General features: G+C 32.7%; 1 long non-coding RNA gene across 1 annotated transcript in view; it reads left to right on the plus strand.

The window, feature by feature from the left end:
- LOC142228772 (uncharacterized) overlaps positions 1–14914 on the plus strand; it is a 212051-nt gene extending 197137 nt beyond the window's left edge. The window contains exon 3 of the long non-coding RNA XR_012720265.1: positions 14745–14914. This is a non-coding gene — a long non-coding RNA (uncharacterized LOC142228772). The remainder of the gene's footprint in view (positions 1–14744) is intronic.
- Positions 14915–15462: the final 548 nt, after the last annotated feature.

Raw genomic sequence — 15462 nt, forward strand, 5'->3', positions numbered from 1 at the left:
ACTGAGGTCCCTTTTGAAAACGGAGGTCTCATTTGAAAACTGAGATCTCCTATGAGTACTAAGGACTCCATGGGAACTGAGGAGTCCTTGGAAAACTAAAATCGTATTGACAAACTGAGTCCTTCTAGCAGAAGTGAGATTGAAAATGTCAAAAAAGAATCCGTCGCCACAGCCAAACCAGAAATCATAATTAGTTCATGTTGGATATATAACATCATGGTAGGATTATTTTTCAACAAGCATATACGGCCATAAGTTCGGCCAGGCCGAATCTTATGTACCCTTGGAGATCTAAGGTATCCTTGGAGAACAGAGGTCTCTTTGGGAAACAGTGGTATCCTTGGAGATCTAATATCCCATTGGACATCTGTAGTGAGTGGTCCTGGAAAGGTCAGGTACTTAATGTATCAAGTTCTATCCTGAGTCATTGGCTCACCTTCAGATCTTCGGCCAGTTGTTCTGTTTGGATAACTGTGGTAGCCTCGGAGAACTGAGATATGCTTGGAGAAATGCGGTAATTTTTGAGAACTGGTGTCCTTCTGTTAAACTGAGGTCCACTTTGACTACTGAGGTCTCTCTGGAGAACTGAGATAATCGTGGAGAACTGAGGTCACTCAAAAGAACTGAGGTATTCGTGGAGAACTGAGGTCACTCAAAAGAACTGAGGTCCCTTTTGAAAACGGAGGTCTCATTTGAAAACTGAGATCTCCTATGAGTACTAAGGACTCCATGGGAATTGAGAAGTCCTTGGAAAACTAAAATCGTGTTGATAAACTGAGTCCTTCTAGCAGAAGTGAGATTGAAAATGTCAAAAAAGAATCCGTCGCCACAGCCAAACCAGAAATCCTATTTAGTTCATGTTGGATATATAACATCATGGTAGGATTATTTTTCAACAAGCATATACGGCCATAAGTTCGGCCAGGCCGAATCTTATGTACCCTTCACCAAGTCTACCAATAATTACGAACCGATATGGACTTTTGCGCGGTAATAAAAGAGCCAGAATTGAAATATGGGGATCACTTTACATGGGAGCTATATACAATTATGAACCGATGTGGACCAATTTTTGCATAGTGTTTGAGACTATATACTTACACCATGTACCAAATTTCAGCCGGTTCGGATGAAATTTGCTTCTCTTAGAGGCTCCGAAAGCCAAATCGGAGGATCGATTTATATGGGGGGAGCCACCGTGGTGCAATGGTTAGCATGCCCGCCTTGCATACATAAGGTCGTGGGTTCGATTCCTGCTTCGACCGAACACCAAAAGTTTTTCAGCGGTGGATTACCCACCTCAGTAATGCTGGTGACATTTCTGAGGGTTTCGAAGCTTCTCTAAGTGGTTTCACTGCAATGTGGAAAGCCGTTCGGACTCGGCTATAAAAAGGAGGTCCCTTGTCATTGAGCTTAACATGGAATCTGGCAGCACTCAGTGATAAGAGAGAAGTTCACCACTAACCTAACCTATGGGGGCTATATATAATTATGAACCGATGTGGACCAATTTTTGCATGGTTGTTAGAGACCATATACTAACACCATGTACCAAATTTCAGCCGGATCGGATGAAATTGGCTTCTCTTACAGGCTCCGCAAGGTAAATCTGAGGATCGGTTTATATGGGGGCTATATCTAACTATGAATCGATGAGGACCAATTTTTGCATGGTTGTTAGAGAACATATATTAACACCATGTATCAACTTCCAGCCGGATCGGATGAAATTGGCTTCTCTTAGAGGCTCTACAAGCCAAATTTGGGGGTCCGTTTATATGGGGGCTATACGTAAAAGTGAACCGCTATGGCCCATTTGCAATACCATTCGACCTACATCAATAACAACTACTTGTGCCAAGTTTCAGGTCGATAGCTAGTTTTGTTCGGAAGTTAGCGTGATTTCAACAGACGGACGGATATGCTTAGATCGACTCAGAGTTTCACCACGACCCAGAATATATATACTTTATGGGGTCTTAGAGCACTATTTCGATGTGTAACAAACGGAATGACAAAGTTAATATACGGCCCATCCCATGGTGGAGGATATAAAAACCATATTCAGATATTTGGAAAATGGTTCTTGAAAAATGTTTGACACTCATTTGCCTAGTGTGACCATAGCCATAGTGATATGGAATGCGAGTTGTCACTGAGATAGGAAATCTTAAAGAGGTGATGGGTAATACTTTACTAAATTTTCTACTGACTACAAGTGTGGTTGCCTCACAACTCTTCGTATACTTTACTCAAGTTACCAATGCGTCACTTCATTTCATATGAGCCCTCTTCACAAAAATTCACAAAATTTCAATTATGTAACTCTTCATCTATGATTAGAACACTAATTATCACCTCGCCATCGAAATTCTACTTCGACGTTTTGCTGATCTCATCCTTAAATAATGTCATATTTCAATTGCATACATTTTGTGCAACAAGCAATGAGTAATCGATGGAGTTTTAAATGTCTATGACTAATGATATCTCATCTAGTCGGTCTCATAAAGCTATCCATACCTACTCCAACAGCTCGACAATCAACAAACATGGCATTATGGTTACATGCAATCCATGTAGAACTAAGCCCTAGACAAACACCAATAATAATTGCAAATTCTTTTCCATTTGTTTAACTTTTTTCATCACCCCCACCCCTCCCAAACGGTCGATTTGTTTTTCATGATTCCAACTTCCAACCAAGACCAAGCAAGCAAGCAACAGTCTGTCTTTGACAACATGAAGAAGTACCCCATGAAGAAGCTTGTGCATGTGCTAGGCACCTTTGAGCACTTCACTTGTTGGAATACAAAGATCTTGAATATCTTGCAGCAACTGGGCGATTATACGATTATTATTATTTGTGCAATGGCCACCGGAACGAGGTGGGGAATCCCACAACATCGACCATGGGAGTTATAGAAGAAATACATCTTGCTACTACATACTTGCCGGTATTTTATTTTTTATTTTTAGTTTTCTCTTCTCTTGTTGTGAAGCTGCCTCATAAAAATGTTCCATGAATCGTGACTACCTGTATTTTGACGCATTTACGCAAAACTTCAACCAGCCCAACCCTATCACAATGAAGAGATGATGTTGGTGGTACTGGTGCAGGGGAAACAGTGACAGCAATAACAAGAAGAACGACGCATAAGATGTGGACTGAAAGAAGGACGGATGGCGAAATGAATAGAGTTGACTATCAAATAAGTTTACACTTGGAAAATTGTTTGACAATTGCAATGTCACTATAGTATGCTGAAGATCATCTGGAAACTCTTCCTTGTCCTGTCAAATCTACATACACATCTCGGCTCGAACTTCTCAATATTGCCAATTTGTAACATGGTTTTCTTAGTGGGTTGAGAGAAAACAACCCCACCAATTTTTTCCACCAGTGTACTGAGATGGAAGTTGCCCTGAAATCCGTCCGTCCATCTCTCCATGTCTCATATATGCATCAATGCTACCATACTCAGACTTGGCTTGAACCTTTTGTACCCAGACTGCATGCTACTGCTAAATGTGGTTGACGTTGATGTTGCACTCCAAGTCTGACTGCTCAAAATGCACGCGTGCCAATATTAAACTTTTGTGGCAGCAAAGTTTATTTTTAAGGTCTTTCTTTTGGATCTGTGGGCTTCTCTTTCATTGTTGGATGTCTTTGAAGGAACTACGACATAGTATAACCCACCTCCATTTATTTATGTAAGATTGAGAAAAAAGGAGAATTGTTTTCTGTTAAATCTTTGCCATGACTACCTCTACATTTGTGGGTTCTTTTGTCCGTCCATCCGTCCGTTCGTCCGTCCGTCCGTCCGTCCAATCCATCTACTGCACTTACACGTTTGACTATTGCAACCTGAAGTTTGTTAACTTTTAAGATGTTTTTAATCTATCTTATGAACGATGTGTGTGTGTGGTTTCTGTGGCATGGAACTTCACATACGTGCCACGGTCTGATCTTATGCACTGACTTGAAGCAGTAGTTCAACTCTGTCCGTTTGTCTACCTTATGAATTCGTGCTTCTTTTATATAGACTTAGTTCTACTTATTTGTATGCAATGTTACGCTTTTCATATGCTAGTTGTATATTTGTTGGATTTTATATGTCGATAGGAAGAAGTGTGTAGTAGGAACAGTGTTTGGAAACCATTCAAAAATCCTTGGTAAATAAACCCATTGAGCTGCAATAAATCGCTAGAATATTAGGGACTAAATTGGTTAATACTATAGAAAAGTTTGTCATAATTTTATTTCTATAGAAAATTTTAATTTTTTTGTCAAAATTCGTTTTTACTATTCAACATAGTTCCCTTCAAGAGCGATACAAGGATTATAACGACCTTCCAATTTTTTGATAACATTTTGGTAGTACACCTTCGGTTTTGCCTCAAAATAGGCCTCAGTTTCGGCGATCACCTCTTCATTGCAGCCAAATTTTTTCCCCGCGAGCATCCTTTTGAGGGCTGAGAACAAGAAAAAGTCGCTGGGGGCCAGATCTGGAGAATACGGTGGGTGGGGAAGCAATTCGAAGCCCAATTCATGAAGTGTTGCCATCGTTCTCAATGACTTGTGGCACGGTGCGTTGTCTTGGTGGAACAACATTTTTTTCTTCTTCATATGGGGCCGTTTTACCGCGATTTCGACCTTCAAACGCTCCAATAACGCCATATAATAGTCACTGTTGATGGTTTTTCCCTTCTCAAGATAATCGATAAAAATTATTCCATGCGCATCCCAAAAAACAGAGGCCATTACTTTGCCAGCGGACTTTTGAGTCTTTCCACGGTTCACCGGTCGCTGTCCACTCAGCCGACTGTCGATTGGACACAGGAGTGTAGTGATGGAGCCATGTTTCAACCATTGTCACATATCGACGGAAAAACTCGGGTGTATTATGTTACGAATTAACAGTTGCAAACATCGCTCAGAATCATCAACACGTTGTTGTTTTTGGTCAAATGTGAGCTCGCGCGGCACCCATTTTGCACAGAGCTTCCGCATATCCAAATATTGATGAATGATATGACCAACACGTTCCTTTGATATCTTTAAGGCCTCTGCTATCTCGATCAACTTCATTTTACGGTCATTCAAAATCATTTTATAGATTTTTTTTGATGTTTTCGTCGGTAACCACCTCTTTCGGGCGTCCACTGCGTTCACCGTCCTCCGTGCTCATTTCACCATGCTTGAATTTTGCATACCAATCAATTAATGTTGGTTTCCCTGGGGCAGAGTCCGGAAACTCATTATCAAGCCAAGTTTTTGCTTCCACAATATTTTTTCCCTTCAGAAAACAGTATTTTATCAAAACACGAAGTTCCTTTTTTTCCATTTTTTTCACAATAACAAAAGTTGCTTCACAAAAACGCTCTATCTCACAAACTAATTGACTTACAGACGTCAAATTTTGACACGAATCATTTGAAGGTTAGTAATATATAAAAATAATATGCATTTAATACTAGCGACGCCATCTATGTGTTATATACAGAAATACGGCGAATATGCTGACGTAAAACGGTCCGTCTTAACAAATATGTTTTGGAAGGCTCTGCGAAGCGCGTCGGGTTATGCTAATAACTTAAAAAGTCTTGCCGAAGCCTGTGCAAAAATCATAAAATTATGTACCGAGTTCTCATTTAAGGACAACCCTCTACTTTTAATTTTCAAAAAATCGGACAAAAGGAACCATTTTCCCACCTTCACACCACCCCGACCAGATATTGGAAAATCACGTACTCTATATTAAATTCACAAACTACCATTAGCGTAGCTAGACAATTTTCCTAGGGGGGACTATGCCCCCCTAGCTAAAACTTTATAGACTGAACTTATAGGTTTATAGACTGAACTTATAGGTTCAACTAATGTTTTATTCCATAAAATTGAATAAAAAATAGACATCAAAATAACTCGACAATCAATTTATAATAAAGCAACTAAAAGTGCCATACGGGAAATTGGTGCCAATTGCCACTGACGGACCTATCACAGAACTGGTACTGGTTCGATATATTTCAAAAGTTTTTTTTTTTCATTTCGGGTTCGATTAGGAGCCCAAATTGAAAGAGATTTCTAAGAGTTTGTACGAGACTGGTTCCTGAGGACCTGTTTATGGGTTGCTCCTGCTAAATTGTCCCAGGACGTGTCCTTTGGGATGAGTCCAAGACGCGTCCTAAAATGTAAGTTTACTCCGTCAATGACGAACCCATGTTAAAGTGGACGGTCCCTTCTATACGTTTTGATCAGAACTGGGACTGGTCCATACACACCAGGGACTAGTCTGTACCAGTTCTGTGGTTGATCCATTTCCCGTAGGGTAGTTCCACACTTTTCCCAGCAAAAAATTGGGAGTTGTTCTAAAGGCACAACTTTAATAGCACTTCCAAAAACTTCTTCACAAAGAAGTTAACTGACTACACAGGAAGTTTTTTTACGTCATTTTTTTATATTTTAATGCGTAATTTTTTGTTTTCTTTTTTCAAATAGTTTAAAAAAAGAGTAAGAATAAATAAAATGGTACAAATTATTCAAATTTTGCCACAAAAATGCTAAATCCATTATAGAAAAATCGATAATATTTGAAAAAACGTTTCAAACAAGCGTTAGAATGCATTAAAAATCATAAAAAAAGTATAAAAATTATTTATTTGGGAAAATATCACAAAATTTTTAATTCACATTCAAAACACTGAATTCAGATCACACCTTAAGAAGTGATGCAAATTCATTGCAACGGTTTTTGAAACGGTGGACATTCGTTCTATGACAAGTTCATATTACATTCATCGCTTCTCCGCCAATTTTGTACCACTTCCAGACCCAAAAAGAAAATTTTCACTTCTTTTTTGGCGACGCCTTTTTGCAGCATTATTAAGATATTTATTTATGAAAGAATAGTTTTAATATCAATTACTATTTTTTATTCAACTAAATCATAAGTTCAACCACAGCTTTATTTCATAAATATCAGACTTCTACCACATACTTGGGTTGTGGTAGAAGTCTGATATTTATGAAATAAATTCGATTGTGCATGAAAGTCTTTAGTGAAACTTTGTGCGTTGTACGAGTATATACTATATTAATTTTTATAAAAATGTAAAATCGTAAATAGGTTTTCAAATTCTGGGGGGGCTAAAATTTTTCTGGGGGGTCTCAGCTCCCTCCCCAGAGGCCTTCCTACGCTTATGCAAACTACTCGACGGTCCCTATAAATTCCAAGTGCATCGACAAAGTTTATTTCACTATCCAACCAGATATCGAAAAATCATGTACCCTGTAGTAGGTCGGAGAAGGTTATATTTTGCTCTATTTTTAAAGGGACGTCACTTCCCCGATAAAATATCTACAAACACAGAAGTGGAGAGCACACTTAACCTTTTCTGAAAAGTCCAAAAAAAATCTACAAACGTTCCTTCAAGTGTGGGGAAAGGAGAAGGTTCCCTCCCCTCCCAAACAAAATGTACACCATATTCCATAACCTTCCCCCTCGGCTTTTGTAAATTTGAAGAAAACTTGAGAATTTTTTTTTTCAGTTTTAGAGGAGGTTCCCCTTCCCCAACCAAATATCGAAAACTGATGTAGCGTATCTTTTGTAGACGGCCAAGAAAATGTCAAGCAAATTATAACCCCAATTTTCAAAAACCAAGGCAAGGGGAGGCCCCCCTTCCCGTCCTAATGTCACTAAATCCGGTATCCAATATTAATTTCATAACGTGTCCCCAGGTCCTATGTAAATTTCAAGTAAATCGGAAAAGTTTAATTGTTTCTCTTTTTTTCCTAAAAAAGAAGCGGATGTCTCCTTATGCCCTTTTATTTTTCCCCGACCAAATATTAAAAAATTAGGAACCTGATATAAATTTCATGACCTCACCCGGTTCTCCGTAAAATTTCAGTCGGAGAATTTTAGTTTTGTTTTCACTGTACTTTAAAAAAAAAGGTCGGGCTAATGGGCAGTCCGTCTCCCCGACCAAATATAGAAAAAAAGTAGCCGTTTTTTGTCTAGATGCCCCTTTAACCTTCCCTGAAAATTTCAAGCAAATCGGATAATTCTGTTCCAATTTTCAAAAAGTCGGGCAAGGGGAAGACCTCCCCCTCCCCGTCTAAATATGAACACATCAGGCATCCCATATTAATTGCATAACCTCACCGCATGTTCTCTGTAAATCTCAAGTAAATCATGGAGGGAGTATCCCTCCGCGACCAACTATCGAAAAATAAAGTAGCGGATCTTGTTCTAGATGCCAACTCAAACCTTCACCAACCTTCAAGCAAATCGGTCAACAACGGGGATGTCCCCCCTCCGCGACCAGATATCAAAAAATGAGGTACCGTATTTTCACCACTTGACCGGCCCAACGATCTCCGAAAGTTTCAAGTAAATCGGTTCAGCCGTTTCCGAGCTTACTCGGAACATACAAACAAACAAATAAACAACCATACTTTGAATTTTATGTTTAGATGTTGTCAAAATTTTATTTCTATAGAAAATTATGTCAAAATTGTATTTTTGTAGAAAATTTTGTAAAAATTGTATTTTTGTAGAAAATTTTGTAAAAATTTTATTTCTATTGAAAAGTTTGTCAAAATTTTATTTCTATTGAAAATTTTGTCAAAATTTTATTTCTATAGAAAATTTTGTCAATACTTTATTTCTCTAGATTTTTTTTTTAATTCTAAATAAAATTTTTTAAATTTTTATTTCTAAATAAAATTTTGTCACAATTTTATTTGTATAGACAATTTTGTCAAAATTATATTTCTACAGAAAATTTTGTCAAAATTTTATTTTTAGATAATTTTGTCAAAATTTTATTTCTTTTGAAAATTTTGTCAACAGTTTATTTCTAAATAAAAATTTGTCAAAATTTTATTTTTATAGACAATTTTGTCAAAATTGTATTTCTATAGAAAATTTTGTCAATATTTTATTTCTATAGAAAATTTTGTCAAAACTTTATTTCTATAGAAAATTTTGTCAAAATTTTATTTCTATACAAAATTTTGTCGAAATTTTATCTCTTGTGAAATTCAGCCGTTTCCGAGCTTACTCGGAACATACAAACAAACACATAAACAAAAATACTTTGAAATTTATGTATTTGTCAAAATTTTATTTTTATAGACAATTGTCAAAATTCTATTTCTATAGAAAATTATGTCAAAATTTTATTTTTGTAGAAGATGTTGTCAAAATTTTATTTCTATAGAAATTTTTGTCAATACTTTATTTCTCTAGAATTTCTTTTTTAATTTTATTTCTAAATAAAATTTTTTAAAATTTTATTTCTAAATAAAATTTTTTAAAATTTTATTTCTAAATAAAATTTTGTCAAAATTTTATTTTTATAGACAATTTTGTCAAACTTTTATTTCTATCGAAAATTTTGTCAAAATTTTATTTTTAGACAATTTTGGCAAACTTTTATTTCTTTTGAAAAGTTTGTCAAAAATTTATTTCTAAATAAAATTTTGTAAAAATTTTATTTCTATAGCAAATTTTGTCACAACTTTATTTCTATAGAAAATTTTGTCAAAATTGTATAACTTTCGAAATTTTTCTAAAAATTTTATTTCTATTGTTAAAATTTTAGTTCTATAGAAATTTTTTTCAAAATTTTATTTCTATAGAAAATTTTGTCAACATTTTTTTTTTCTTTAGAAAATTATGTCAAAATTTTATTTTTATAGAAATTTTGGTCAAAATTTTATTACTATAGAAACATTTTTCAGAACTTTATTGTTTGGAAAATTTTGTCAAAATTTTATTTCTATATTTTGTCAACATTTTATTTTATACACTATTTTGTCAAACTTTTATTTCTTTTGCAAATTTTGTCATAATTTGATTTTTATAGAGACTTTTGTCAAAACTTTGTTTCTTTAGAAAATTTTGCTAAAATTTCATTTCTTTAGAAAATTTTGTTAAAATTTTATTTTATAGAAAATTTTGTCAAAATTTTATTTCTACACAAAATTTTGTCAAAATTTCATTTCTATACAAAATTTTGTGAAAATTTCATTTCTATACAAAATTTTATTTCTATAAAAAATTTTGTCAAAATTTTAAATCTATAGAAAATTTTGCAAAATTTCAATTCTATAGGAAAATGTTATTTTATGAAAAATTTTGCCAATATTTTATTTCTATAGAAAATTTTGTTAAAAATTTTTTATAGACAATGACAAAATTTTATTTCTATAGAAAATTTTGTTAAAATTTTATTGCTATAGAAAATTTTGTTAAAATTTCATTTCTTTAGAAAATTTTGTTAAAATTTTATTTTATAGAAAATTTTGTTAAAATTTTATATCTTTAGAACATTTTGTTAAAATTTAGTTCTTTAGAAAATATCTAATTATACAATTATTTTTCGAGCTTTATGGACAGATATAGATTAAGGAACATGGTTAATAGAGCTATTGAAAAGAAAACGCCAGATACAAATCTATACACGCCTGGACTGTACATGTTTCGGTTCGGGCGAATGAACTTTTCCACAGCCTTTAGAATAGATCTGGCTGGGAGAGATGACTCAATTTTGGGCCCAAAATTGAGTGATCTCTCCCAGCCAGATCTATACTAAAAGCTGTGGAAAGGTTCATTCGCCCGAACCGAAACATGTACAGTCCAGGCGTGTATTTGTATCTGGCGTTTTCTTTTCAATGGCTCTATTAACCATGTTCCTTAATCTATATCTGTCCATAAAGCTCGAAAAATAATTGTATAATTAGATATAATGCATTTGGACGTCAATTGCCTGTTTCGGTATCAGGCTAACATGTAATATTATAAGTTCTTTAGAAAATTTTGTTAAAATTTTATTTCTATAGAAAATTTCTCAAAATTTTATTTCTATGGACAAATTTTGTTTCAATTTTATTTCTATAAAAAATTTTGTCAAAATTCTATCTATAGGATAGGAAATTTTGAAAAAAGTTTATTTCTATAGAAAATTTTGTTAAAATTTCATTTCTATAGAAAATTTTGTAAAAATTTTATTTTATAGAAAATTTTGTTAAAATTTTATATCTTTAGAAAATTTTGTTAAAATTTTATTTTCTAAAAAATTTTGTCAAAATTTTATTTCTATAGAAAATTTTGTCCAAATTTTATTTATATAGAAAATTTTGTTAAATTTTTATTTTTATAGAAATTTTGGTCAAAATTTTATTTCTATATTTTATCAATACTTTATTTCCCTAGAATTTTTTTTTAATTTTATTTCTATCGAAAATTTTGTCAACATTTTATTTTATAGACAATTTTGTCAAACTTTTATCTCTTTTGCAAATTTTGTCAAAATTTGATTTTTATAGACAATGTTGTCAAAACTTTATTTCTTAAAAAAATTTTGCTAAAATTTTATTTCTTAAAAAAATTTTGTTAAAAATTTATTTTATAGAAAGTTTTGTCAAAATGTTATTTCTACACAAAATTTTGTGAAAATTTCATTTCTATACAAAATTTTATTTCTATAGAAAATTTTGTCAAAACTTTATTTCTTTACAAAATTTTGCTAAAATTTTATTTCTTTAGAAAATTTTGTTCAAATTTTATTTGATAGAAAATTTTGTCAAAATTTCATTTCTATACAATATTCTGTCAAAATTTTATGTCTATAGAAAATTTTGTCAAAATTTTAAATCTATAGAAAATGTTGTCAAAATTTCAATTCTATAGGAAACTTTGTCAATATGTTATTTTATGGAAAATTTTGCCAATATTTTATTTCTATAGGAAATTTTGTTAAACATTTTTTTTATAGACAATGAGAAAATTTTATTTCTAATGAAAATTTTGTTACAATTTTATTGCTATAAAAAATGTTGTTAAAATTTTATTTCTTTAGCAAATTTTGTTAAAATTTTATTTTATAAAAAATTTTGTTAACATTTTATTTCTTTAGAAAATTTTGTTAAATTTTTTTTAATTTTGTTAAAATTTTATTTCTTTAGAAAATTTTGTTAAAATTTTATTTTATAGAAAATTTTGTTAAAATTTTATTTTATAGAAAATTTTGTTAAAATTTTATTTTATAGAAAATTTTGTTAAAATTTTATTTCTTTATAAAATTTTGTTAGAATTTTATTTCTATAGAAAATTTTGTCAAAATTTTAAATCTATAGAAAATTTTGTCAAAATTTTATTTCTATAGAAAATTTTGTTAAAATTTTATTTCTATAGAAAATTTTGTCAAAATTTTATTTCTATAGAAAATTTTGTTAGTTATGTTTTTTTATAGACTTTTTGTTAAAATTTTATTTCTATAGAAAATTTTGTCAAATATTTATTCCTTTAGAAAATTTTGTCAATATTTGAGTTCTATTAAAAATTTTCTAAAAATTTTAATTCTATAGAAAATTTTGTAAAAATTGTATTTCTATAGAAAATTTTGTCAAAATTTTATTTCGATAGGAAATTTTGTCAAAATTTTATTTCTATAGAAAATTTGGTCAAAATTTTATATCTATAGAAAATTTCTCAAAATTTTCTTTCTATGGACAAATTTTGTCTTAATTTTATTTTTATAGAAAATTTTGTTAAAATTTTATTTCTATAAAAAATTTTGTCAAAATTCTATTTCTATAGAAATTTTCTTTAAATTTTAATTCTATAAGAAATTTTGAAAAAATTTTATTTCTATAGAAAATGTTGTCAAAATTTTATTTCTATTGTAAATTTTGTCAAAATTGTAACATATTTCTATAAAAAAAATTAATTCTATTTCTATAGAAAATTTTGTCAAAATTTTATTTCCATAAAAAATTTTGTCCAAATTCTATTTCTATAAAAAATTTTGTCAAATTTTAATTTCTATAGAAAAAAATTTCAAACTTTTATTTATGTAGGTAATTTTGTTAAAATTCTATTTCTATAGAAAATTTTGTCAAAATTTTATTTCTATAGAAAATTTTGTCAATACTTTATTTCTCGTAACACTGTGTCACCTAAAGGTGACTATAGAAAAAAACAAAACTTATACATGAGGGCTTAGCAAGAGTCTTTGGTTGATTTCATGCAATTGTCGGTGCATTAAATTGTCTTTTGTTTAGCATTAACTAAGATTTTATTGATTGCCGCAAGGTAAAGCGCGAATACTTTCTGAACACATCAACACTCAACAACAGCAACAAAAAGGTGACTCTTTATCCGGATTTCATATGGATTGGAGTCGTTGCATTTTGCATTGTGGAGGAATATGAAACGCTAAAGTTTTTATGAAGGTCTTGTTGGTTTTTTCCTTGTATAACTTTGGGTTGGGAATACAAGACGCATGTAACATTAATTGAGGTTGGTTCATTGGTCTCCAACTCCAAATCACATTGAAATGCAATTTTCGAAAAATGACTCATGCGGACCGTACATCAGCATCATCACCAACATCCATCTAGGCAATTTAGCTAGGTTAATAAATTATGGAATTTTTTTACAATTCTCAAAGGGGGCGGGGGAAGGAAGGTGTATGGAAAATTGAAAACCTTATTGTGTGTAGATATGATTGGCATTCCGTCGAACATATTTCCATTCTCTTGCTAATGAATGGCTCACCATTCACCATCACCAGAACCCCCCTTAAAATTCCATCACCTCTTTAACCATAAGCCATTAATGATTACTTGTAAAGCATCAGCGAGCGTTAATAATTACTGCTTTAATTTCATTACTTTCCGGTTGTCATTCAAGCATCGAACCTTGTGTCCTTATGACCGACAGTTTGTCAATATTTGCTGGCCGTCGAAAAAAATCTAATTAAGTCCTCTGCATAGGCCAATATGCTTTGCCCCCTCCTCCACCCCAAACTAGAGGTGTGCACGTGAGTAATATTGTGCTCACGCTCACGCACACTCACGACGGAGAAATCTTATTCACGCACACTCACGCACGATATTTTTTGGTAGAACTCACGGTCACGCACGCTCACGAAAAGAAAATTTATACTCACGCACACTCACGCACGAAAATCTTTTAAATGTCATGACTCACGAAAAATATCGTGACTCACGAAAAATGTCGTGACTCACGAATAATTTTATGAGCGATTTACCTATAGAACCTGACTGAAAACATGAGTATGGTTAAAATCGAGTGCGTTATAAAACTCTTACCACCTAGGATGTCACTAAAATTATAAATGAATTCAACTCGTAAGCATTTTATGTTCGTAAGCGGGATTATTTTCGTGAGCGTGTTTTTCCGAAATTCGTTACTCACGCACACTCACGAAGATATTATTTTCGTGGCTCACGATCACGCACGACATTTGGTTGGTTAAGCACGCTCACGCACACTCACGCCGTTGTCGTCAGCGTGACTCACGACTCACGCGTGAGTCACAAAAATGTTCGTGAGTCCCGATAATTTCGTGTCACGTGCACACTTCTACCCCAAACCCATGCCAAAAGCCTTTGTTCATTCCGCAAATGACTGTCGAAAATTCATTTACAAAGGAGGAAATCCTTGAAAATATTTAGCTGTGGCCATTGTAGCCAACACAAATGAACAAACGGACATACCAAAAAGCAACTTAAGTTAGTGTCAATAATAATATTTTAGCGTAGCTGTGTGTGTGTGTTAATCTTATTAATCCATCAATCATGTTGATGAAAAGATTTTTGTTCAACGTTTCGTTTTTTTTCTTCGTTGTGTATGTGTATTAGTGTGATTGCGTGTGTGTGTATGCTCTAAGGAATTATTAATGTAAAAGTGAAACTTATTTTTCAGCTTCATTTAATTTGACTGCTGTTGTTAAGGAGAATGGAAATGGATCTTGGGACAGAACTAATGGCCTCATTACAGGACACAGTTTCTGCTCTTAATGGCATGGTAAAGAATGAGGACACAGAGTAACAAAATGGTAAACAAGTATATATAGTTCGTCCGAACCGAATCTTAAACAAGTAAGTAAAGTAGAAAAAAATCGGGGAAGGCCGACAATTCATACCCTAAATCACAAAAGCATTTGAAAGAGGTTTGAGAAATAATCCGTATTTCTGGATTAATGAAAATTAAATTTGACTAACATCTTCTTCTCTACTATATAAATATAAGTTTTCCTTCGTGACGCAATAATTCCAGAACGCACGAAGCGATTTGCATTTGTTGGAAAGGTCTCGGGCTCCGTGAGGTTTATAGCAAAGAAAATTCAAGAAAAGTTTCAACGGAAAAGCGGGAAAACCTTTTTTTACATACAGAGCACATTACAAAAATGTCTAATTTGAATTCATCGCAGTTGCTTTTGTTACAAAATAATTTTATTTCTTCACATGAAAAATGTTGGGAGAACGTAGAGGGTAATCATGTGGTGAAAATTGGGTACCTCATTTCTTGATATCTGGTGGGGGAGGGGAACATCCCCCTTGCCCGACTTATTCAAAATTCGGCCAAAGTTCTCCGATTTGGGTGAAATTTCCAAGGAAGGTTAGGGGTGATGTCTGGACAA

This window comes from Haematobia irritans, chromosome 3, assembly GCF_050003625.1.
Source record: "Haematobia irritans isolate KBUSLIRL chromosome 3, ASM5000362v1, whole genome shotgun sequence".
Lineage (NCBI taxonomy): Eukaryota > Metazoa > Arthropoda > Insecta > Diptera > Muscidae > Haematobia > Haematobia irritans.